Source organism: Melospiza georgiana, chromosome 11, assembly GCF_028018845.1.
Source record: "Melospiza georgiana isolate bMelGeo1 chromosome 11, bMelGeo1.pri, whole genome shotgun sequence".
Taxonomy (NCBI): Eukaryota; Metazoa; Chordata; class Aves; order Passeriformes; family Passerellidae; genus Melospiza; species Melospiza georgiana.
In genome coordinates, this window is record NC_080440.1 from 9553682 (window position 1) to 9577578 (window position 23897).

The 23897-nt window shown below is 46.2% G+C and overlaps 1 protein-coding gene across 6 annotated transcripts in view; it reads right to left on the reverse strand.

The window, feature by feature from the left end:
- Positions 1-23897, reverse strand: part of PLXNB1 (plexin B1) — a 77421-nt gene extending 53524 nt beyond the window's left edge. For 2 of the 6 annotated variants that reach the window (XM_058031810.1, XM_058031815.1), the window contains exons 1-2: positions 23838-23897; positions 2026-2297 (exon numbers count right to left, since the gene is read on the reverse strand). The gene's annotated coding sequence lies outside the window, so the exon portion shown is untranslated. Of the gene's footprint in view, positions 1-959; positions 1006-2015; positions 2298-21678; positions 21737-23837 lie in introns of those variants that run through there. The other 4 variants (XM_058031813.1, XM_058031811.1, XM_058031812.1 and 1 more) reach the window with 4 other exon arrangements.

Sequence of the window (23897 nt, forward strand, 5' to 3'; positions counted from 1 at the left end):
GTTTTACTATTAAGAGTCAAATAAGTGTTTTTCAAAGATGCAGATATGTAGAAGTATAACTGGAATTAAAAAATTATAAACAGGGCCATTAAAACCCAACAGAACAATATATTACCTAGCGTTGCAATACTCAGTGCTAACAGCTTCTTAAAAATATAAACCTATCCCACAATTTAGGGTTTTGAACCACACTCTGAGGGTTTGGAAGGAACACCTCACCCCACAAATGGCCCATAGCTGAGCCTGATAAAAACAAAGAACTCTTCTCCCAAGGTTCTATGAGCACCTGAGGTGTTTTCAGAGGCAAAGGTGAATGTTTCTCCTGAAGAACTCTTGCCTTGCACACAGCACTGTTGTTGTGTTTATTCTTAAAAACTGGTGGTGCACAGAAAATAGGGCAGAAAAGCAGTCCCTGAACTGCTTAAAAGGGAGGGGAGGGAAGAGGAGGGAACAAGTAACACTCTCCTAGGTAACACCAAGTCACTACTCTGGCTGCACAGGAATGAAGCTGAGCGCGACTCAGATAATAACCGTAACTCACATTTCAGAAGTTAGTTTGTTCAGACATGATCTTTCACACTTCAAGGTACTAAAAAGCATGTCCTCTAGTGCACTTCTGCTGGAGCACTTTTTCAATAGGATCTGGACAGAATCACCTCAGTAATCTCCAAGAACACAACAACACACAGTCCTCTGGCCTCCTTACAATCTTGTATTTTTTTATGTACCCTGAAAGCATGGATCCAGAAGAGACTGGCCTGAATTCAAGTCATCTCAAGTACTTACTCATTCCCTATTTCATACTGCTTTGAGTTAATGGTTTTACTGGAACCACCCAGAGCAATGCAAAGCTGAGGCAACCAGACTCTCCAATCTGTGTGCATTTGTTATATGTATTCAGCATTTATTCTTGGATGCATGGATTAAAAGAGATTTTCTGCAAACTTGCTCTTTATTACCTAAGAGTTCCATCCAGGTCTACTACCAAACTTTCAGGTTGCACTCCAGAAAGGTCTGGGCTGGGGGTTGCTGTCTCATTTTGTTCATTGCTTTTATTTCTGCTGATTTCACTTCTCCTGATGTTAGACCTGCAAATCCAACAAGCAGAAATCCTTCAGATGAAGGGCTCCTGTACTCCCAGTGCTCTAACATGATACTCATCTCTCCAGTGCAAAAGTCAGTGACTCATCTGCATCAGCTCCTAGTATCCAGGTGCCAGGGTTTCACTTCCCAGACAGAGGTTCATGCAGATTTGCAGATCTCCAGCATCTCATTCAGTCTGGGATCTCTGGTGTACCACCCTACATTTGATATTCAAATTTCCATATTCAAATTGCATGTATTCACCTACAAAGTGCTTCACCAGGCAAACTGACAGCAGAGTTGTAACTATCCTGTTTAATAGGAAGCAGCCTGAAAGAATTCAGTTTCAGGGAGACATTTCTTCAAGGGTCTATAGCTGTCAACACCACAAAGCCCAGCCAGCACAGAGCAGCTCATCACACTCCATGGTGATTGACAGACAGAGATGAACATCACTCCTGCTCCAGGAGTCTGTCTTCAGATTTGGCAACACTCACTGGCCCATTTCTACTTATAGATCACCATCAGAAACTCATGGTTTTGCTTTGGTTTTTTTGGTTTGTTTCTTTAGTAGGTTAAATTAACTCCCTTCTACAGAAAATTTAAAGTATAAAAGTTAGTTTTTATATTTCAAGTGCAGCACCAGAGGTGCCAAGACTTGCAAAAGGTGTGCAGTTGCAGTGGCCCGACTTTGGTAGCATTGCAACCCATAATTCCCAATCACTCTCTCAAGAAAGTTGGGGTGAAAAAGGAAAAAAATGACAGGCAAATAGGCAACCTCTGGAGTGAATACCTGTGCTTACAGCAGAACTCTACAGAACAGAGCTTGTGTTGAAGAGATGTCCTTTATCCTTCACGGGATTTAGGCAGGATTTCCCTGCATAAAGAGAATGTTCCCTTTGCAAAGGGAACAAGTGAACACTCCCACATACAGCCACTCACTCTTTCCAGCAGACCACGTGCCTGGAGAACTCGTCCAACTAATCACAGGTGGTGCAGTTGGTCAGGTGGGTTCGTCACGCAGCAGCATCCAGAGGCTGCCCAGCATGACAGGGGCCACACACACGGAGAGGATCAGGAACACGAAGGAGCCCAGCGGGCTGCAGCTGTCCATGGGCATCCCAGGGCTGACTCCCGGCACATTTTGCTTACCATCTGGGCTCTTGGGAACGTTGAGACACCTTCATTTCTCTTATTGAGGAGTGTGCCTCAAGCTGGAAAAAACAACAGAGCATGAAATGCAAAGACTATTTTTCCAATAAATTAAATCTGTTGCACTTGACTCCTGCTGTGGTTCCCTTCCTCCGAGAAGGCATGGTCTGGCCAGCTGCACAAAGTCCAGGCAGCCCTGGGAAAACAATGGGATCTTTTTCTTGCCAGAACCAGCCTTCCTGCTCACCCTTCTAACCATGGCATGGAGGACACCCCCAGTGTGTGTCTACGGAGGAGAGGAGTCTGTTGGCATAGCAACTGCACACGCTAACTCTCTGCTAATGAACAGGGATAAAATGTTTTGTTCTCATTAGGAAAAATACAGACACATTCCTGATTGGTGAGTAATGTCTCTGCCTCTGGGAGATTAGCTCAGAGCTGTGCAGCCTGAAACAGCCTCAATTCAGCCCACTGCAGTGCTTCCCTTGAACAGCCACTCTCCAAGGACCCCGCATCTCTCCAGGGAAAGCCCACAGAGCTTTCTGCAGCACTTTGCCTTTGGGCCTGAGACAGCTCAAGGCGAGAATAATGAGAAGAGGCCAGACAGGAGCAAACCGGAACAGGCACAATGGGAACACACCCCCTGTCCCTGCAGGGGAGCGTGCTTTCGCTGGTGCCTTCCCTGCACCTGGGTCCAAGCTACCGCGCAGCCAGGGAGAGTTTCTCCTTGTGCATCCACTGCAGGTCTGCCTTGCACAGGGCTCAGATCCGCCTGGGACCCCAGCTCCCACTCCAGCCACATTTCCCAGTGCTGGGTGAATAAATGGACAGAGCAAAGAGCTGCAGAACTCACAGCAAAGCTCGGCGACCATTATTAGGTGCCTGGGTGCAGGAAAGACAACAAGGGCTCCAGCCTACCAGTCTTAGGATTCTGGCATTAATAATCAACAAGATCCACTATGAGTCTGGTATTTGCAGAATATTTGCGCCCTGCTGTTTTAACACTAAGGTCTGTATCTGGGTGCTAACCCAAGCTACCCAAAGCCTCTGCCCACACGGGCAATACTGCCTCCCAAACCCTCTCCCCTTCAGATCCTCCTGCCACAGGAGCCAGCACAGCAAGTGGGAGGATCACAGTACTTCACTCTTTGCAAAGAAGATCTGGGGCAGATGCAAGGCCAGACACCCAATGCACAAGCAAAAATCCAGCCTCTAACCACAGTTTTGCCAGGCTTTTGGCATAAACACAAACAAAGCTGGTCTGTACAGCACAAACACAGCCCAGCAGAATCAAACTCTAAACCCACAACTCATCTCTCCTTTATGCTGCTTCTGAGTCTCATTTGCTCACATCAGTTCACCCTGCCTTGAATTCAAAAGCTGTTGAGAATAGGGACTGCACACCTTACACCTCAGAGGGGACTTCAGAGTCTTTCTAGGGGCTGAACAGGTACACAAACTCCCTTCTCCCTCTGGTGGGAGACAGGTGCTGGCTGGGTTTAGTACCTCACACAGACACACTCAGCTCCACAGCAAACTGGGATGAGGCAAGGCTCTCTTGCTCTCCCACACCCCTGCACTGCCGATGGAGAAAGAGTGGGATTTAGGCTCACAGGTAGCTCTGAGCACTTGCTATCTCCCTCACCCAGCCTCTCAGACTTTCACCTGCCCTTTTCCTGCTCCTCAGGACTTCAAACACCTCAACTCAGCAGCGCAAAGTGATGCAGGAGAAGGTAGAGTCAGCATCGGGAAGAAAGGACTCCATTCCTTTATGCCTTTGAGAAACGTGCATGTGCAGTAGGGAACGAAGCCTTGCTGCTCTCCCTGAGCCACAACACCTGTGTGTTAACACTGTACTGTGATCTGCCCACAGGACTGCTCGGGCTTCATTTCTACTTTACATCCTTTCAGCTGATAATTCTGTTATTCAGTCCCTATGCAGGCACTCTACTGCCTGCAAAGCCATCTCTCTTCGGTAAAGGAGAGAAATAACCCCGGCTCTTGCCCAGCAGGGACAGACCCCGGCCTTGGCTGGCAGCCGCTGCCCAGCCTGCCGTGAAGCGCAGATCCCTCCCAGACCAACACAAGGCCAGAGGGGCCGGGGTGCTGTTTTCCAGCCTCCAGGCATTTTACTTGTTCCAGGCGATCCCTCCCCCAGCCCTCAGAAAGGAAAAGCCGTGGGAATGGAGCTCAACACCCCGAAGTAGGCTCACCCCCGGGCGATGAGGAGCTTAACTCCCTGCGCGCCGGCGGGCAGCCCTCGCACAGGCTGGCAGGACCTCGGCCCACGGGGACATCCCGGCATGGCCCCGTCCTGCCCTCGGCACGGACACCGCAGCCCCCAGTGCTGTGCCAGCAGGGAAGGGACAGCCCTGCCACTGTCCATCACAGTCCCTCTCACTTTCCCAGGACGCTCGTCATTGCTGCAGCTCTACTTTCCAGTGTTTCCATCCTCCACCAGCACACAGCCAGCAAGCCGCAAGAGCAAAGCCCTTTTTTTCATCTTTCCACTCTCCCAACAGGTCCCAGAGGCTGCCCACTTAACAAAAAAGTTATCTTTATCATGTCACCAAGGCATTTCTCCTCCCTTTTACCCCACAGGCTGCGGTACAAAGCCGCCTCGCGGGCGCGGAGCCTGCGGTCAACCATCAGCCAGCATGTCAGGAGTTAAGTCCGCATTTCCATTCTCCTGACCTGCACCAACGCTGGCTGAATATCGAGCTATTCTTTGCAGCTTGATAAAGCATGAGAAAGCTAAAGGCCTCACACACTCCTCTTTTCACAGCTTGGCCTGCTGCCCACAAGCTGTCACTCCCTGGCACCCAGGGCAAAGAGAGAGGGGAGGCCAAACTGCAGCCAGCTGCAATGAATCACTCGCTCCCCGTCCCTCCTCCCCAGGGAGCCCGGGTCCCTCCTTCCGGCAAGGGATAATGTCTGCCTGGCCTCGCTGCCTGCTTTCACAGAAAAAGCCATCCTGGGCCGGGGGGGGGCTCCAATTGCAAAAAGCTGTTGCCACAAAAAAGCACAGAGCAGCGCCCAGCAAGACTGAAGAACAAGGATTTCTGCTCAGCAGCTGGATGGGAACGCACGGCTGCAAGTGTTCAGCACAAACACCACTTAAAAAAATGTGAAGATGGTCATTTGTCTAAATTGCAGGAAATTCTGGAGGAAGGCTCAGGCAAAGAATCTCATTTGAAGGAGACTCTTTATGCCCCACTCATGCAATATTTATTTCGGGGACTGATTTCCATTCAGTCTCTTCCTGGCTGCCCTTTTCCTTCCCGCTATCCCCAGTGTGACAGATGAGCAATTTCTCACACCAGCCCAATTACCAGATTCAGCCAAGCTCTCTCAACCACCACCATCCCCTCTAGTTTATTTTGATGGGTTCCATCACACAAACTGTTTCCGCACATTACAGTTTGTTCTTCATTTTTAACACAAAACAGCAGAGGGAAATCTGATCTCAGGGTCACTGGCATCCCAGACAAAAATTGTAGCCAAGAAGGCACAGGAAGACCAAGGTCATCACGTGCATTTCTTGCACTATAGACCCACATTTGGAGAGCAGTGCTTTCAAAAGGTAAAGATATCCAAGCCGTTGCAAGGTCAAGATGTCAGCTGTTTGCTTTCTGAGAAAGGGGATATTCTTCAACTTCAAACTCAACCCCTCTCCATCAGCCAAACCATGAATGGATCCACATGGCACATGGGTACCTCCATCCACTTGTTTCTGTCTCCTGCAAAGAATAACTTTGCTGCACAGAAGCCAGTCCCTGCTCAACAGCTGCATCTCCCAGTACAGAGAAAGGAGCTGCAAACTGCAGTTTTATTGGAAAGAGGGTTTAACCTGAAGCCTTGCAAAGGCAAATTCTCATCACCTCCAGGGCAAGACGAGTGGTTACTCTCCCAAAAGCATGTGCTACCATGTCCAGCATCCCTCTTCTCCCACTAGCACTATCCCAGTGCCTCATATCCCCCAACAGGATATGTTACTCATATCCATATCTATACTCTGCCTTCCTTTCCTACTCAAGGCAGCCTTTTAGGCTCCCAATTCAGCATACCTGTCTGGTAGTGTGCTTCAAATTCAGCCAGTGTGAGGGCAGGATTAAATAAATTCCTCTTATCTCTTCCTGCACTTGCAGGGTGATGAGGGAAGGAAGAGCTGCACAGTTCCCACCTGGCAGACAATGTGTATTCAAACAGTGAGAAACTCATCAACTTTGTTTGGCTCACAGAGGTGATCCACAAAGGGTTTCTTTTATTATTGTTGTTGTTTGGGCTTTCAGGGTGTTTGTTTTTACAAACTCTGAAATAGCACAAAACAAAACCATGAAAAGAAACTTTTTTTTAAAGAGAAACGGAAGGACCTTAACTATTCCTAAAGCCACCTTCATCACAAACTAAAGTCTTAAAAACACTCTTTCAGGGGCACAGGCTGTCAAGAATCACAAGTAATCACAGTCAATGCCACTTTATCACATTCTCTGACAGATGATACACTATGTATGGATTTCCCCTTATGACACATTTATAGCACTTTGTAAAGTTTCTCCTGCACATCTACATCAGTAAGTGTCTCCTCCACAACACCTGCAGCTACAAAAACAAGTACATTGAAAAGATTATTACACTGAGCACCCATAAGTTAGCAAGCTCTGGAACTCGGGTTATCCCTTGTGCAAATGAAACACAAAACACTCCCTAACCATGCTCACACACGCTGCTCTGCTGTGGGAATGCCAGCTCATGAGCATTGCCCCCCTGCTCTGACAGAAGGATCTCTAAATGCAAAGCTTAATAGAAACAGTTAATATCCTGAGTGTGGCTCTGAGCCATCTGAGCTCTGTGTGTAATATAATCAGGTTCATAATGCCCAGAATAGCACTCTGGAGCCCTAGCACAGACTAAGACCTCACTGTATTAAGTGTTGTGTGGATAGTTGCAGTGGTGCCGTTTTCTCTTCTGTAAAATTACTGAGTGCCACATCCAGGAACCAACCATAACCCATATTTTACAGAAGCTGGGACACAGGAGAGCAATGTACACTTTTCAAATGTCTTTTTTTGGCAGCTAAATCAAGTTAGTATTTTCACAGACACACTGAGGGAGGGAGGGAAGGGAACACTGAGGTTACTCTCTCTCCAGAGCAGACAGGCAAAAGCCTAGTTCAGCCAAAGCTCACTGAGGCTCTTTATGTTCCTGCTCAGTGACAGAGGTCACTTGTCGAAGCCTGAACCAGATCTGGTACAGGGCTGCCTGCTAAGCATGCTGGCAGAAGGATCTGAGCTATACCCTTCTCTGCAGTTGTTTGTGTTTCTTCAGGAACGCCAAAGACCTGGAGTCTGTCCCAACACTGCTTGCACTGCCTTTGCTAAAAACATGCCTTTTAGCTCCAAAGTAAAATTTGTCTTGAATTCTTTGTGCTCTGAAGAAAGAAATCCCATACACAGGATCCACAAAGAAAGCAACTGCATGTGTTTGCCAAATAATTTCACTTATGCAAATTCTAATTTTCAGCACAGATTCCAGGATACTTTCCTACCATAAACACAGGTTAGATCCATGTTTGAGCTGATTACCCTTTGATGCTCTTTGGGTTCACATTGCACAGCAGGTTGCTGCTCATACTTCCAAAGCATCCAAAAGTCACAGCTCTTCAATTCATTGATTTTTATGAAGCACCAGGTCATGCTTTCTGGCCCTCAGCTGATCACAGTTCATGAGCCTTCTGCACATTTTGGGCTTAGGAACTGTATGTGTTTGAAGTGAATAGAGACTAGATGCCTTTTGGCAAGATGCCTGAGGCAAAGGCCTCAAGAGAGAAACTCAGCATTTCCCAGGCTGATATAAATGGACAGGCATCCCCTTGCTTCAACTTTTATTCCCTGTTTGTGAACTGCCTATGAAGGACATTCTCCTCTCACCTACAAAAATCTGTGGTTTTAGCACTGCTTTGCCCTTTTTCTGCTGTGTTTTTTGTCCCCAGAGAAGAGGAGCCCCATCAGCCCATGCAGTGTCTGATCAGAGCCCATCCTGCCCGGGCAGCATGTTCTCCTGAGCTAAACAGAACAGGTGGGGAGGCAGGAAGACAAACTTCCACAAAGCTGTTTCTTGAACCAGATTTACAGGGATACAGTGAAACAGAGGAAGGGTCAGGGAAGACTGAACACATTTGTAGCTAACCAACAAGACTGCCAGCAGAGACCCTGACCTAAAACAGATTTTCAGGGAGAAACACCAAATCCAACAGTCACTTGCAGCCCTGCTGGGAGCTGCCACTGCCTCCACCCTGGCTGTACCACTGCAATGCCATCACAACCACAGCATCATCTTTCCCTCTGAAGTACCTGTTCCTTTGAGAGGAGGTCGTAAAAACTACCTCATCTTCTGCATGCCACGAATGATGAGGATCTGAAAGTCTGGGTTGTGGCATCTAAAGTAACTACTGTGAAAATGCTACAGGAGATTTTTGCCAGAACAGGTGAGAAGAGCTTTCCAACTTCTTGAAAGAGATAATGTGTGCAGAGGTAACCCAGTGCAGAACTGCAGGCACAGCAAAAATGGAAGTCCTACTGCTGTTGCGAACATTCCTGAGGCTGTTGGTAGGGGCAAGAGGAGAGAGTTGATTGCTGCATTACCTGTAGTCACTCAGGAGACAAGCCATCAAGATCTACAGAAATTATGATTATTTTCTGCAATAATAGATGCAGTTTCTGGGAGAAAGACTTTTCATAAGGATATTTTTGACTATTGGTTGAATAACTTCTTTGTTGCAGACAAAAAAAAAAAAAAAAACAAAAAAAAAAAAAAAAAACAAAACAAAAAAAAAAAAAAAACAAAAAAAAAACAAAAAAAAACCCAGACCTTTCTTGCTATTGCTTTGCCATTCAAGACATTGTCATTGTCACCTTTCAGATGTGTAAGTATAAGAGACAGCAGCAGCTGAGCTGTAGTAATTAGGAGGGAGAGATGTGCAGACCTTGTCTCACATCTTCCTGTTAAGATGCAGTTTATACTTTGGCAGGTTTAACAGTCCCCAGTGAAAATAAGCCATCTGCATCTGCTCCAGCACACCATCCTCATTTCTGAACCCTTCAAGCAGTTCTGGAAAAAATCAGCATTGCCTCCCTGCTTTTTTCAGGCCTAAATGTAGTCACAAACCCATTAATTCTCTTACAGTAATGCAGGAACACTGGCTCTAGACCTGTTCACAAAGAATCTACTTTAAAAAACCCATTTCCCATTTTATTCAGGCACCTACTGAGTTCCAAGTTTCACTGCTTTCTGTACTTGCAGCAGGGAAGCCAAGAGGGACGCAAGCAACCTCATTCAATTCTATTCACAAGCACCCTTCCCTGGGAAAGCCAATAACTTTCAGAGGGTCTCTGCAGACTTTGCTCCACTGCTTTGCACACTGGAGAATGGCTGGTGGTAATCCTCTTTTCACTCAGTGAGCACAGACCCAAAGGTTTTCATTCCTCTGAGCTCAGAAATTTCCATTTCCATTTGAGAGAGACATTTTCCTGGCAGTTCCCAAAAGATGCATTTGTAAAATAGGGAAACAACCTCAAGGAATGCTAAAGCAAAGGAATAAAGCTGTACGTGGATGGCCTTTCTACCTCAGCCAGGAAAGGAAATTCCTTCTCAGCACCAATGCCCCATAAACACAACCTACTCTGCAACTACCAAATACTTGATCAAAACAAAGTGACCAGCTGACCACCCTACCCTGTACAAACACCAAACATTTTCAGATCACCTAGGGCAACAGCCTCCAAAATCTCAAGTGAAAGACAGTCCAGAAATGTGCATTTGTGTGTGCATACAATACAAGCAAAGAAAAGGGGTGCACATCAGATGGCTGCAACCCATTAGAGAGGTGAAGGTGTTCTGCTGAACTCACTACAGGAAGACATGCTCACGTCAGTGGTTTTTAAACTTGTAGTGCATAGACTTTTGCTGTTTCCAAAGATAAGTAAAAAGCTAAATCCATTGTTGTATCCATATTGTAAAATGTTTAGAAGTTTCCAAATCCAAAGAGGTTGAAACTTGCTTCTTCCAAGTGCAAAAGATTTAGCTGGCCCAAAGCCAAGTCCCAGAAAAAAGCCCTAGTCAGTGGCTCAGGAATACCAGCTTTTAACAGTGACCAAAAGCATACAAACCCTCTGGTAGGGCAACTCACAGTATCATCTCCCACAAAAATTCACTTAAAGTTGCAGCTATCATTCATTGCCTTACTTCTGTACCAGGGAAACCTAAGTGAATCTCACTTTGACACCCTCCAAAGTAGTCAGCTGAGTGAGCTATTGCCCTGCCTTGCTTTGGGGGATTCCTGCTTGGTGTTTCTGTAGAGAGGAACAAGAAGGCTTCACACTGCAACGGGCAGGATCCCCTCCATCACTCCCAGCTCCTTAGCAAAGGCATTCCTGAGGTGCACTGTGCCCTAACAAATCAACAAAAGCGCTCCAGGTTTCCTGGCAGCTGGAAACTGGAATTCTGCAGTGAAGGCAAACACCTCTCCAGCTAAAGCAAACACAGCCAGGGAGCCCCTGCTGAGCACCACAGCTACTGTCAAAAGAGGGACAGGGAGAAGGTGATTTCCTAAGGCATCTGACTGACAAAGGGCAACCCAGCATGGACAGGAGATGGTCACAAGCCCAGCCCTGACACAGGCATTCCTCTGTGCAGGCATGTGCTTGCCAAAATGGTTTATCAGAATAAACCCACAAAGCTTCATTTTCAGAGCAATGACCATCTTGCCCTGATACAGATGGTACTTTTGCCTTTAAGAGCATTTATTTTAATGTTTAGAAGACCCATGTAAAAGATCCTGCAAAAATACAGAACAAAAATAGCCTAGTCTTAAACAGCTTATAACTTAACTCTAAAATAAACGGAGACAAAGGGAACAGCAGTGATCAGTGTGAGCAGCACTCAGCTCAGCAGAACAAGACGACTCCTGTTTCCAGGGGTAAAGGAAGGCATTTGGGTTTTTTTTCTTTTTAAACTATATAACAGAAAAAAACTGATGAAAGATTTGAGAGAAGAATTATTAGGTGGGCTGGAATACATTTATGGGCCAACCACCTCTCAAAGAGAAACCAAACCAGTATTTTTCAAAAGCAGCACAAGGAAACAACAGAGGGTAATGTTACCAGACAAACTGCAGCCAGAGCCCAGTTTCCAGCGCTAATATTTGCTAGATTGCATACAAAAAACTAGATGGGCTGCCTCAGTACCTCGTTTTCAGTTGCACTTGGTAAGGGAAAGGAGAAACCAAGCAGGACTGAAATAGTGACAGCAAAAGCAAAAGAGCTGCCTGCCTCAAATGCTCTTACAACAGGCACAAGCCCATCAATACCATAAAATATCTCTCATTCAATAAAACAAAGGCATCTTCCTCAGATGCACCCTGAGAGCTGGAACAAATAGTCAGATTTTACCATCTCCCCCTCGTGATGGTTTTGCTCTCCCACAGGGAGTTTCCTAGTAACACTTTCAGTGCATGGATGGGAGGTAGCAGAGGATAAGTGTGAACAAATTTACTCATGTCAGACCCGATCCGGACTGCAAATCCAAGTCTTCAGCTTCCACGGCATCATCTGGAGCCCTCACTGAGACCACTGTAAGGCACACTTTCCTTCCCACTCCCTTGAAGAAGCAGCAGATACCAGTCCATAGGCAAATACTGCCTTTGAGGTAAATCCTGGTCTACCTACACGAGGCTAATTGAGACACAGAGATGCCAGGCAGCTGACAGTGCACAGCAGTGGTGCAAAGGCAGCAGCCCCATCAGCAGGTGAGTGCCAGGAGCTCCCACAGCACAAATCACCCACCCCCAGCCTGAGGGAGATCCAGCTGGCAGAGTTTGGCTCTGTTTGGGAAGACCCTGAGTGGCACTTAAAACCCTGAGTCTCAGGAAAGAAAGAACAGCTGAATGTGCAGGGTGAAGGACTGCTACATATGTATAGTGGAGAGACACACACAAAGGTGGGCGGGGGTTGGCTGGGAAGAGTGACAGCAAGACTTGTCTCTGAGCCTTGTGCTTATTTTGACCTTTCAGTTAAAGATTCTCCAAAAAGGCACTGCTCAGCCCCAAGCCTGATTAGATGTCTTGGGAAAAACAGAGCACAAAGCATCACACATGAATGAGCACAGAGCCATAACACGATCTTGATATTCCCACCCATCCATATGGCCAAAAAAAGCCACGTTCTTCAATGCAAACATTGGCAGCAGCAATATGAAACGAATGTGTTAATTAGCAGATTTTGCAATCCAGCACACAGCAGAGACTGCTGATGGTGGCTATTATATAGTCAATCAGAAGTGAAACAGAACAAGTACCACGTTACTTAAACCATTCACAACAAGGTTAATAATTTGCTAATTGCATATTTCTGGCGTGAGCAGACCAAGGTCTGTTTTTCAAGCTTCTTTTCTCAAAGGTATTTTGAAATGTATTTAGTAGGGCAAGCTCTCCATCACTTGCAACTCTTCTCTTTGTTAACATTCAGTCTCAACTTGAATGTTTAGCTTAAATTCAAGAAAGGCCACTGCCTTGCTTTACACAGCATCAAACTAAATGAGCACAGTGATTTCCCAGCCTTGTAAAGTTCTTTCATTTTCAGCCTGTAAACAATCACAAGTTATTCTGAAACAATCAGAGGCTAAATTACAACATTCATCAGATTTGCTTCTTGTATAGGATTTTCATATTGAATGCAAGAGAAGATTATGAAACTGAATTACTTAAATGCCACTGGAATTTAACATAATTCCTTAGGGTACATGGGTTTACACGTTAAATGCTTAATAAACCTCTACTCTCCTAGAAAGTTTAATCAATAAAATAAATACTGCAAGACAGGTGAGATACACTATTTCACCATTACATTGATATTTCTAAGAAACATAAAAAATAAAAAGATTTCATTTTCATGAGATATTTGAAGTACAAACCTGAAGTTGACACTCCTGTCATGAACAATATTCTTTACATCCAGGATGTACCACTAATGGTGCATAAAACATCTAGACATAAACAAAGTTTGGGAAGAAAAGAACAAACAGGGATGAAGAACATGACTGAATTGGTCTTGGGGTTTTTTCTAAAGCACAGAAAAACAGAAACCAATTGCACCAGGACTAGTCAGAGTCACATAATTTAAGGTACAGCCGCTCTGATTTCCTGCCTAACACACAGGCACTGTTCCATTTTATCCACTCGCACCTCCATAAAGCCCATTAAGTGGTTCTGTGAAATGCAGTGGTTTATGGCATCCAGACTAAAGGCCTTTGGAGGTCAAAACCTAAGTTCACTACTCTGCTAGCAGTTTGCTACAATGGCTCCATCATTCTTTCTGGCAGCGAGGCCAGACTAATTTCTTATTTGTTTGCCTTCTGCCTTGAGCCATTAATTCCTTCCCTGCTGGATTAAAGAGGAGCTCCTCAGAGTCAATTATGCACATGTTTTAACCAACTCACCTCTCAATAGCTTTTTTGGCAATCAACAGATTGGTCCTGTCAGTGTCTCAGTACAAGGCATCTTTTCTTCAGTCTTTGAGCAGCTTTTTACTTTCTTTTGTTTGTTTGTTTGTTTTTTAGTATCAATTTGATTGTCCTCCCCCCATCTCTCTCCCCTTCTTCAGGGTCATTGCTTTGGTGAGGCACAACCAGTGAAAAGTCAGCATCTCTGGCACACAGAAGTCCAAACTTGCCTGTATCATACGGATGCAATTTCACTGGACTCATTTTACTGCATAACGCAGGAGCTACAGAAATCAGGCTGCAAAGATAGTATCAATTCACTATCAGTCAATTATCTGACTGTATTGAGGGTAAGAAGCTCGTATCTTTCTTAATCGCCATTTAATCATTTCTCCAAAACCTCTAAGGTAAACTTCATTACCTCCCCCTTCTGCCAAAGACTTACATACTATTGAGAATATTCAAGCAAGAAAATCCCAACATTCCTGTCATTTCTAGCCATGGTTTTGAATTTGTCCTCAGCATGGCCTGCTTCTCTGCTGAATCAACATTAGCAGTGGCTTTAGACTTATTTTCAGAATACTGATGAACTACTGAACAGCAGAGTACACTACTGATGCTTGCTGAAGCCACCTGCTAGGAATACCACTTTCTGAAATGCACCCAGTAACCCATGATTTCAAAAGCATCAGCCTTTTATTTTAATTAAATAATTATGAGGTATGCTGTTGGTGTTGGCACGGATCAATTATTCATACCATTCTATGACTCCAAGTCAAACATCCAAGAAACACATGAACAGGCACCTGCTGCTGTGTTCCTTTCCAGCAGCACTTTCTTACTATTAACACAATCCATGCCTTCAGAGGGACATACACCTCTGAAGTATACACCAAAATTCTAACTCAAACCTCCCCAAAGACCTGACTTATTCAGGATGACTGCATGAAAAGCATTAATCCCTTGTAGCTGTTAACCAGGCACTCCATATCACAAGGACTGGTACCTTCCTCTACTTCTGTTCTAGCAGCAGGCCAATTGAACTTCCACCTCTAACCAGATTTCCATTGTGTGGCACTTCTCATTTTTGTGTTACTTCTCATTTGGTGTTGTACAATAAACCCACACCTAAGTTTGCAAACAGCACAAGGCAGAGAGCTTATGCTCTGTGTATAGGCAGGTACAGCTTTGAGTGTGGGTCAGTGTGACAGCTGGAAGGGCTCTGTCTGTCACACCACTAGGAAGAAAATAATTGCAAAGCAACAGTAGAATGAAACATGTGCCTTTTACCAGTCCTTACCTTGGCATTTTCAAAGCAAGAAATTTATTTCCCATTGTGAACCCCCTGGCCCAGCTACCTGGGAACACCAATACCTGCCTGTCTGTCAGGGACAAGATCACCAAGACAGCTCCAAGCCGCAGGAACAAGCACCCTATGGAAAACTGGCTTCAGGGATGGCTACCCATCAGTTTGAACAGCAGAAAGTCTGCTCATATTTATGCATGACTGCTCAAGTGAACTGCATGACTGCCTTTGTTGATCTGCTCACAGCAATCCATTCTTTCAGTAGGAACACCAGGAGGAAGCCACGCTGGGACTGGGCAAGGGAGAAAAAACCACCCCGTGGACATACTGAATGGGACAGAAAATTCCCCTACAATTTCTGTGAGCTTATGTCCAGCAATGCCCTGCATTGACTTTTCTAGCAGCTTTTTGGGACGCCTCCACATATCAAAGCCCCAGCCACACCACAGTAGTCATTTTCACTAAACCTACTTTAGAAATTGATTAAACAATTGATTTTTTCATAGCTTAGATAGATACAAAGTGACCTTTCCATCCCACAAAAACCCAAAGGGAATTAACACATGTAAACAGAGTCTTCATTTAAAAGGGACTGTTTTGCTCCCTTAGAGGGAAAGTCCTGCAATACTTTATTTTTTATTGCAGATCTCAAAAGATCAATTCCCCTTCCTCCACTTGAGCTTTTCACCTTTCTGTCCAAAACAGGCCAAAGGCACAAGACTTCTCAGAGCATACACAGAAAAGCAGCCTGAAGATAAACACAAATCTTCCTACAGGTCACCAAGACATTAGTACTACTTTGTCAGCTAACAGTTCTATTTCAGCCTGTGAAGCAGCAATACAGAGCACAGTTCCCAGTAGAGATAAGAGTTTCACAAGCACAAAAAGTTTTGTTTTTTCTCTATACAGAAAAGAGGTTTTTGAGATGTATTTTTCATTACTGAATGGAATAACAAGGTCCATGTGTTTATGCTGTTTGAGACCATTTCCCTTGTGAATCACTGCATACATAAAATTTCTACCTGCTTAAAATAAACACATTGTGTTTTGGGCAAAGTTCCTTCATTAGGACCTGGTGCCTTCTGGTACTTTCTACATGGTGCACTTGGGGGTGCAGATTACAATCCCAGAGCTGAACAGCCAGGTGTCATTTGTGTTTTGATGATCAAACAGGCTGTGGCAGCCTGCAGAACACACAGTGTCTGTAGTTGTCACTGGAGCACCCGTTAGGATCTCACTGTGGAGGAAGGGAAACAGATGTGGCTTTCCAACATTCAGAAAAAGGATGAAACCACAGAACTGGGAGTGCAGGTCATTCTCCTGTAACAGCTTTGCTCAGTGCAGAGCAGCATCCCAGCAGCATCCTGGGACTTGCATGTGGATGCTAAACACCTGCACCAGGCACAGACACAAACCTTTGCTCAGCAACAGAATGCCAAAATGCAAAAGTACTTAAACAGAAATGTTCTTGGGACTGTGTGAGCAGCACCAGCACACAAATTCCTCCCATCCCTGTCACTCACTGGAGGGTAAACACTATTCAATGTTATTTGTCTGTAGCTAATGAGTTTGGCATTCATAGGTCCATGGCAAGAGCTCTGCTACAGCAGGTCTGTGATGGTGGGATGCTCTAGATATATTTGGATGGCTGGATCCAAAATAACACTGTTATGTGATATGTCCATCAGCTTGCCCAATCTTTCCACTCTTCACAATCCTTATTCACAGAGTTCAAGAGAGACAGCTCTCCACAGTGGTGGAGCCTAGTTAAGCACTGTGAACAGTGGCCATTATCAGTATAGGTCATTAAGGAAAGCCTCATGATGCCACCACCCTGTACAGACAGGCATCAGACCCACAATGAAACAGAACAATTCCCTGCAAGACCATCAATGGCAGGGAGCTGTCTGTGTTCTATGCCCAGAAAATGCATTTTAAAAGCTCAAGTATCTACAACAGAACTGCTACTACAACATACAGGAATAACTAAAAAACATAATTAGCAAGAAAAGCATGGTTGTCAGAAGCCTTTATGTTTGTGGCACTCTGCTGAGCTTGTTACTGAGGCCACTGACACAGGCTTTCACCTCCCCTGCAGACCAGTTCAGAGGAGAAGGAAGGGGCCATGGTGACTTGGGCACTCTGAGGACAGAGACTTGACTGTCCCAAGCCCAGAGAAAGCAAAACAGGCTAAATGGTTCTTTCATCTGGTCCTGTGCAGCTGCTTATACGGCCACAATGCCAGCAGCACAGTCCCTACTGCCCATCTGTGCTGCTGTGGGAGGTCATCCTGCAGGTACCTGCCCTCTGGGCAGCACAGAGAGCAAGAGCAGCATTTGTATGGCAGCTGCTCTACCCCACCACTCCTTTTCCTTTAGCTCTGCATCATCCCAGCAGTGCTGGGCACAAAGCACAAGCAGACACTCCAGCTCTGGGGCTGCAGCTGCCTGTGACTGAGGCCAAGGAGCTCAGCACATCGAGGCACTCGGGGATGGCAGAGCCTCAGGGGCTGCTCTGCCTTCCTGCCAATTCCAACCCTGCCTGTGCTGCCAAGAGAACAAGCTGGTAGCAATCATCCAGGGCCATTCTGAAATTGCACATGCACCTCTGCTGGCTGTCACACATCTGGAGAACAGTTTCTGGTTACAAATCCCCATAAGAGAGGAAAAAATTTAGATCAAAGGAGGAAATAAACACTGACAGTACGAGTCAGTGTTACCCGTTAGAGCCTCAGAAGGCACAGCCACACAAGGGAACCACACATCTCCATCACAGCCATGAGAAAGCTGCACTGCCACGCAGGACAAACAGCAAAAAGCCCTTGCAATCTTTGTCTTAAATCTCTCAAGTATCAGGTTGACGTAAAATGCAATTCAAAATACGTTTCAGCTAAGGATCAGAACATAAATTCACAAAGGCTGTGGTCGCTCCAGGTACTTCAGCCCTTCTGCAGCCTCATTTAATCAATTTCTATCAAAATGCTGAAATGATCTGGCAAATAAAGCAAGCCCCTGGTTAGTACTTCTCCATTCCCCACAGTGGCACACAGAGATTTCATGCAATTAATTCACTTGCAGATCAGCTTTACCATTCTCTGGGGTAGAATAATTCAGTAGTAGAATGCAATCTGTATTCAAAAAGTCAAGCAGGAAGCGAATAAAGATCAAAATATTGATGTCAGTGCAATTCAAAGGTCCAGGAACTGCTTCTGCACTTGAGATCTCCAGCACACACAACTCTTGGCTACACTAGAAGTAGGAGACAATAGAAGGCAGGTGAGGAGAGTTTATGACTGGTGTGTGGAAGACAGCAAACAGATGATGAAAATTCTCATCACGTGTTACCAAAATGCTCTCACGTATGATAATTTCATAATTCACTATCACAATCTTTCCAGCATTTTAAGAAGGTTCAATGCAAAAAAATCTTGGGATCAAGGCTGAAAGTACTAAAGAGAGAGCTGTTTCAGGACCATTAACTAACTCCAAGCTGTCCAAAACCCTACAACAGCTTCAGTGAGGACATTATTTCTCACAAAGCCTGGTCTGGCAGGACCATCTCTGAAGCCATGGTTCCTCTGCTTCAAATATTTTTTGTCTGAAGGACTTCCAGCTGAGCAGAACACTCAGCAGGCAATGCCAGGAGCATTTTCTCAAGCATTGGCTTGGCCAGCTGTCCACAGAGGTTGGCATTTCTTTATGGAAACTAGAGAACCCAAAAATTCTGCAGTGTCTCACACAGCAGGATGAGGGCATGGGCACTTGTCAGCACAGAGAGATTTCAAGAGCACACAACCTCCTGGAGTCAGGATCAGAGGGGGGGAGACAGGTGGCACTCCAGTTCTTAATGTAACTCCACACAAAGAGCAGGGAAGCCACTTAACCAATCTGGGAAATGGTGCAGTGCAGGAAAGCTAAAAAAGCAGAGACTGAAACAAAAATCATTTTGAAATTACATACATGGGCAGAAACCCTCAGCTGAAAACACTACTTCTATGTAGTAATTTTGAGAATTATTATAACAGGGTAAGATGTCAAACATACCCATTCTATTTATAGAATGACATGCAATTTAGTCAGAAAACAAGTTTCATCAACATAAATGCTTGAACACAATCAGCTCCCTCCACCTGCACGGTTCCAGGCACAGCCACCCTGCAGGGGAGGGTGGGACACAAGGCCTGAATTCTCCCTGGAGTAACTTCAGCAGCAGGATGAGCCCCATCACTGAGCCTCAATGCCACATTATGCTGAGATAAGCTGACACACACGGTTTTTTTCACTGAAACCCAGAAGCACTGCCTTTAATTTCAGAATTAAGGAAAAGTGCAAAGAGAGGGAGAATGGTGATGATCTGAAATTGTCTGCACCTGCAGATACAAAGCAGCAGCAAAACATTCAGTCAATACCTTACAGCTGTGGATCCCAGAGGCTCACCACAGACTCTGTGTGGGTATCTGGAGCAAGTGGTGACACAATTCCTGAACTCCAGTCCCCAGTACAGAACCAGCCTAGCTAAACCACCGCCAGAAGCAAAGATCAATCCCCTTACAGCCTGTGACACAGGGACAAGAGTCTTCCCATACGAGATAGACCAGGAACAGATACAAGTAGCAAGATAAAATTACAGCATTCAGATACTTCAAGAAGGGAAATGAATTATCATTTTCTAAAAGGGAGTAGCCATGAAGTTGCAAGAATTTTGAGAGCAGCAGCGCTGGTGCAGAGCAGAGCCAGGGGAAACTCAACAGTTCCAGGCTGTTCCACAGTTGAACTTCAGAGCCAAAAGCAAAGCAAAATCTCACACATTTACCAGGCACAGAAGAAGTGATCTTAACAGTACTTGCAGTTTTTATACTGCAAGCACATCACAAAAGTTCCTGTTCAATTAAAGTCTGGCATCTGGAAATTTCATTAGGATCTGTTTCATTAGAAGATTCATTTCACATTTTGATCAACATCTAAAATGAGATCATACTGACAAAAATTTGTTTTCTGCTTCCTTTTCCTTCTTTCTTTCTTGAGATTGGGAGGCAGGAGTTGAAAGTGAAGGTCTAAAATTATATTCAGGATATTAGAAACTATTTAAAAATTGATTCAATAATAAAACAAAACTAAAGAACCAAACAAAAAAAAGTAAAAAATCCAAAACAAAACAAACCAACAACAAAAAAATTTACCTAAACTGAAACCATTTGTTTCTTCTTTTTTCTTTCCCTCACAAGCATTGGGAGGCAGCACTTACTTCTAGTTAATGAAAAGAATACCTAAATTGTTTCCTGGAACCTCAGAATAGCTCAGATGTCTTAGTTACTACTTGGCTGAAAAAAAATTATTAGCAGTGAAAACAAGCCCTCAGCATTTATTACTTCAGCAGTTGGGGAGAGGAGGCAGAGCCTCAGAGAGCTCATACCAAAGCACTGTGGTTCTCCCATTAGTCAGGGCTGCATGTTGGTACAGGTTGGAACATCCTCCTTCGTGTTTTTGCACCTTTGCAGCTCTGCAAGTCTGAGCTCCAGCAACTCCAACCCTGGCCAGTTTATTAAGCAGGGGAGCATCTCAGTTATCACTGTGGCAAACCACAGCACGCAGGCTGATTCTTCACGGTGCCAGAGAAAAATGCAGGTAGCAAAACCCCCTCCGTGCTGATTTTAGAGAGCCTCCCAGGTTCAGTGTGCCACCAGGAAAGGTCCTTTGGCTTTCACCACTGTGCTGGAGTAAAGAACAGTGCAACACACGAGTTTACTGTTTCCCAATTAAATTAAGCATCTACTCTGCCTCCCAGAACAGCGGTATCATCACAGTCACGAGACTGCGCACGTGCTCCCACTGCCTCAATCACTTGTTTCTGAAAAAACACATGCAAGAATTTATAGGAATTGTCTTCCAGCACTGAGACAACACCAGACAAAGCTCAAATAATGATCAATATGAATCTTCTCTAAAGACATCATCACAACCATCAGGTCATCAAAGACGCCTCCAGTAACAGGACAGGGAAAATGATACCAGCACAATGAAAGAGCAGCTGGCACATTCCCATAAAGGCAAAAGCAGCCCTCCTGTGGTTTTCATGAACAGCAGAAGATGAATCCTTTCAGATACAGTAATCCTGCAATCAGATACTCACAAGAACCACAAATAAATGCAAATCAAATCCAGGGCTTTAACAGATTATAGGGAATGCAAAGGAGAGTCAGTAGAACGCACCAGATCCCAGCACACAGAGCACAAAGACATTTCTCTGAAGATCCAGGTGAGCAAAAAGGGCGCCAGTCCAAGCCCAGCTTCCTGAAACCAGCTTGTATCTAGAGGGCTAATTCTTACAGGGAAGCAGGCAGGCTCATGCCTCCTCTGACTGCTACCACCCTGCACAGCCTCCAAGCTGGGATGAATCAAAGTCCTATCATCTTCCTCCAAGATGCCCTTATGCAAGATTGGGAGGGTTCAGCTCAGAGCTTGACTAAAACAAACAATTTGAAGTTTCAGGAGGAAAAAAAAACAACAGCTACAAACGAAAACAGAACAGACGGAGAGGCTGTCAGTGAGGAGAAGAAACTGATGCCCTTGTGAGTTTGCTTTGACAGGCAGCAGGAAGGACTGAGACAGAGAAGATGACAGAAGAGAAATAATGTACACTACCCAATTCAGCAGTATAGCTTTTACCAGGAAAAAATCTCAAGCATTTCTGGGGAGTGGCTGCTTCATCTTCTTCTGAAGTTGTCCTCGTCTGTTGCTCTCCCTCTCCAGCTGACACTGAAATTTACACTGAAAAAGACACCATGTTTCCCTGTACCCATCACTGTTGGCTACAGGAACACTCTAGAAAGCAAACAGCAACAGTGCAGGACAGAAAGTGCCATTACTTTTGTCTTCTGTTGGACAGTGCTGGATAGCACACACCCCACACAGGCAACCTGGGTGGGTGCTTTTTCCTTCAGAGCACACCCAACATACAGCTGGCACTGCTTAATTTGGCAGGCAGCCTCTCTCCAGGCTCACGGGGCCACCTTGGGCAGCAACAGATACTTTTCAGGCTGGTTTAGTCCTTGCAGGCTCTGCTGGCATTGCCAGGAAAGCCCAAGCGTGCCAGCAGCAGCAACACTCCAGCAACAGCCCCGCTTCACACAAAGACTGGCACTGAAGGGAACAGCTCTGCACACTCATTACAGCCTCTGTCAGCTATTCCCTCTGCCCTTATATGGGAACATCCCGTGGCCCCGCTGGGAATATGATGCTGTTGGTGGACATGAAAGGTAAGGCAATACCTGAGCTGTCAGCAGTCGAGGGCAGAATTTTTCTGTTCTGAAAAGCAAGCAGAGTCTTGGAGCCTGAACTCTTTACAGCACTCACATGGGAGAAAGCAGAGATTAAAAGTGTCAACTGCTGACAGTCTGCACCCACCTTTCTCAAGAGTTATGCTGGTGATTTTAATCTTATTAAATATTGTTAATCGTATTACTAACCTAACTCTTTTCACATGTTAGGAAGAAATTTAAAGAGAAAATTCCATATATGACCGTGCTATAGCAAATGCTTTCTGGCCAAATCTCAGTTCAGGGCAAGTCCCTGGCTTGCAGAGTCCAGTTCAGCTGCACACAGGTGTGGATGTGCATAGAAATAGTCTGCTCAGCACCAACCTGCCTACAAGTCACCTTCCCTGCCAGATTCTTCTCAATCCATAACTTGTTTGCTCTCTTCTCCTGTGATTCTGTTAGGCTTTGCTGGCCTCTCAAAGTGACCCTGTTAAAACCTGTGAAATTCCATGCCCCATTTGTAGCAAGGGGAAAACACCAATTTCCCCATTACAATGCAAAACCACGTAGCAAAACACCTCAGTGCATCAGCCTCCCCCTGAATCAGGGTGAATGCTTCCATCACCGGCTTAGCCCCCTGACGTCACACAGACACATCATTAATAAAAGTCATCGATTTCTGCATTTCATACACAAGGCAGAACACTTCTGTGATCCCTGTTCAAAAAGTGAGGTCACAAACGAGCAGATCCCATTCAGCCTCACACAGAATAGAGCACTTGTTTAAGTAAAATACTGACCCCGCTGTTTTACAACACTCAGGGTTGTAAGCCCCTTCCTCTTTGTAACCAGAGCAGCGCTCCAGATACTCTCCCAGGACTACTCCTGCTCCAGACTGCTGCCCTGAGATAAAGCAGCAGCCACAGAAAGTTTAGATTTAAGAAAATAAAGATCTCAAATTGCAACTCCTGGAACACAAAACACACCTGCTCGGAGGGGCCCAAACACTTGCTGCAAACTCTTTCAAACGGAATGTGCTCAAGGTGGAGAACGAGATCTGCAGACAGCGGCAACTGCCCGCTCAGGGCGCTCCGAGGAGCGGGGCCAGGGCCGGGCAGCCGGACCCTGGGCGCGGAGCCGCCTCGCACCGAGCCGTGCCCGGCTCCCGGGGGCTCCCCCGGTCCCACCGCTCCCGGCAGCGCTACCGCCGCCGGAGGGGCTCCCAGCCCCGCGCCCGCTCCTGCTGCTGCTCCGGGCGCGGAGCCGCGGGGACCCCCGCCCTGCTGCCCGCAGAGCCAGCCGCGGGCGCGGCTCGGAGCGGGGCTTTCCCGGCCCACCGGAGCCCCTCGCCCCGCCCGGGAGGCGCCGCCGCTCCGGAGGGGCCGCGCCCATCCCCCCACGCGGAGACAAAGCGCGGCCCCCGGGCGGCACCTGCCGCCGGCCGCTGACCCCCGGCAGCGCTTCCCCGCCCCGGGCCGGGCGCGGCGGCGGCAGCAGCAGCCCGCGCATCCCCTCCCCGCGGCCCCGGTGCCCGCCGCCCCTCACCTGCCGGGCGGCCGCCCCGCTCCGCTCCCGCCGCCGCCGCCGAGCGCTGCCCGCACCGAG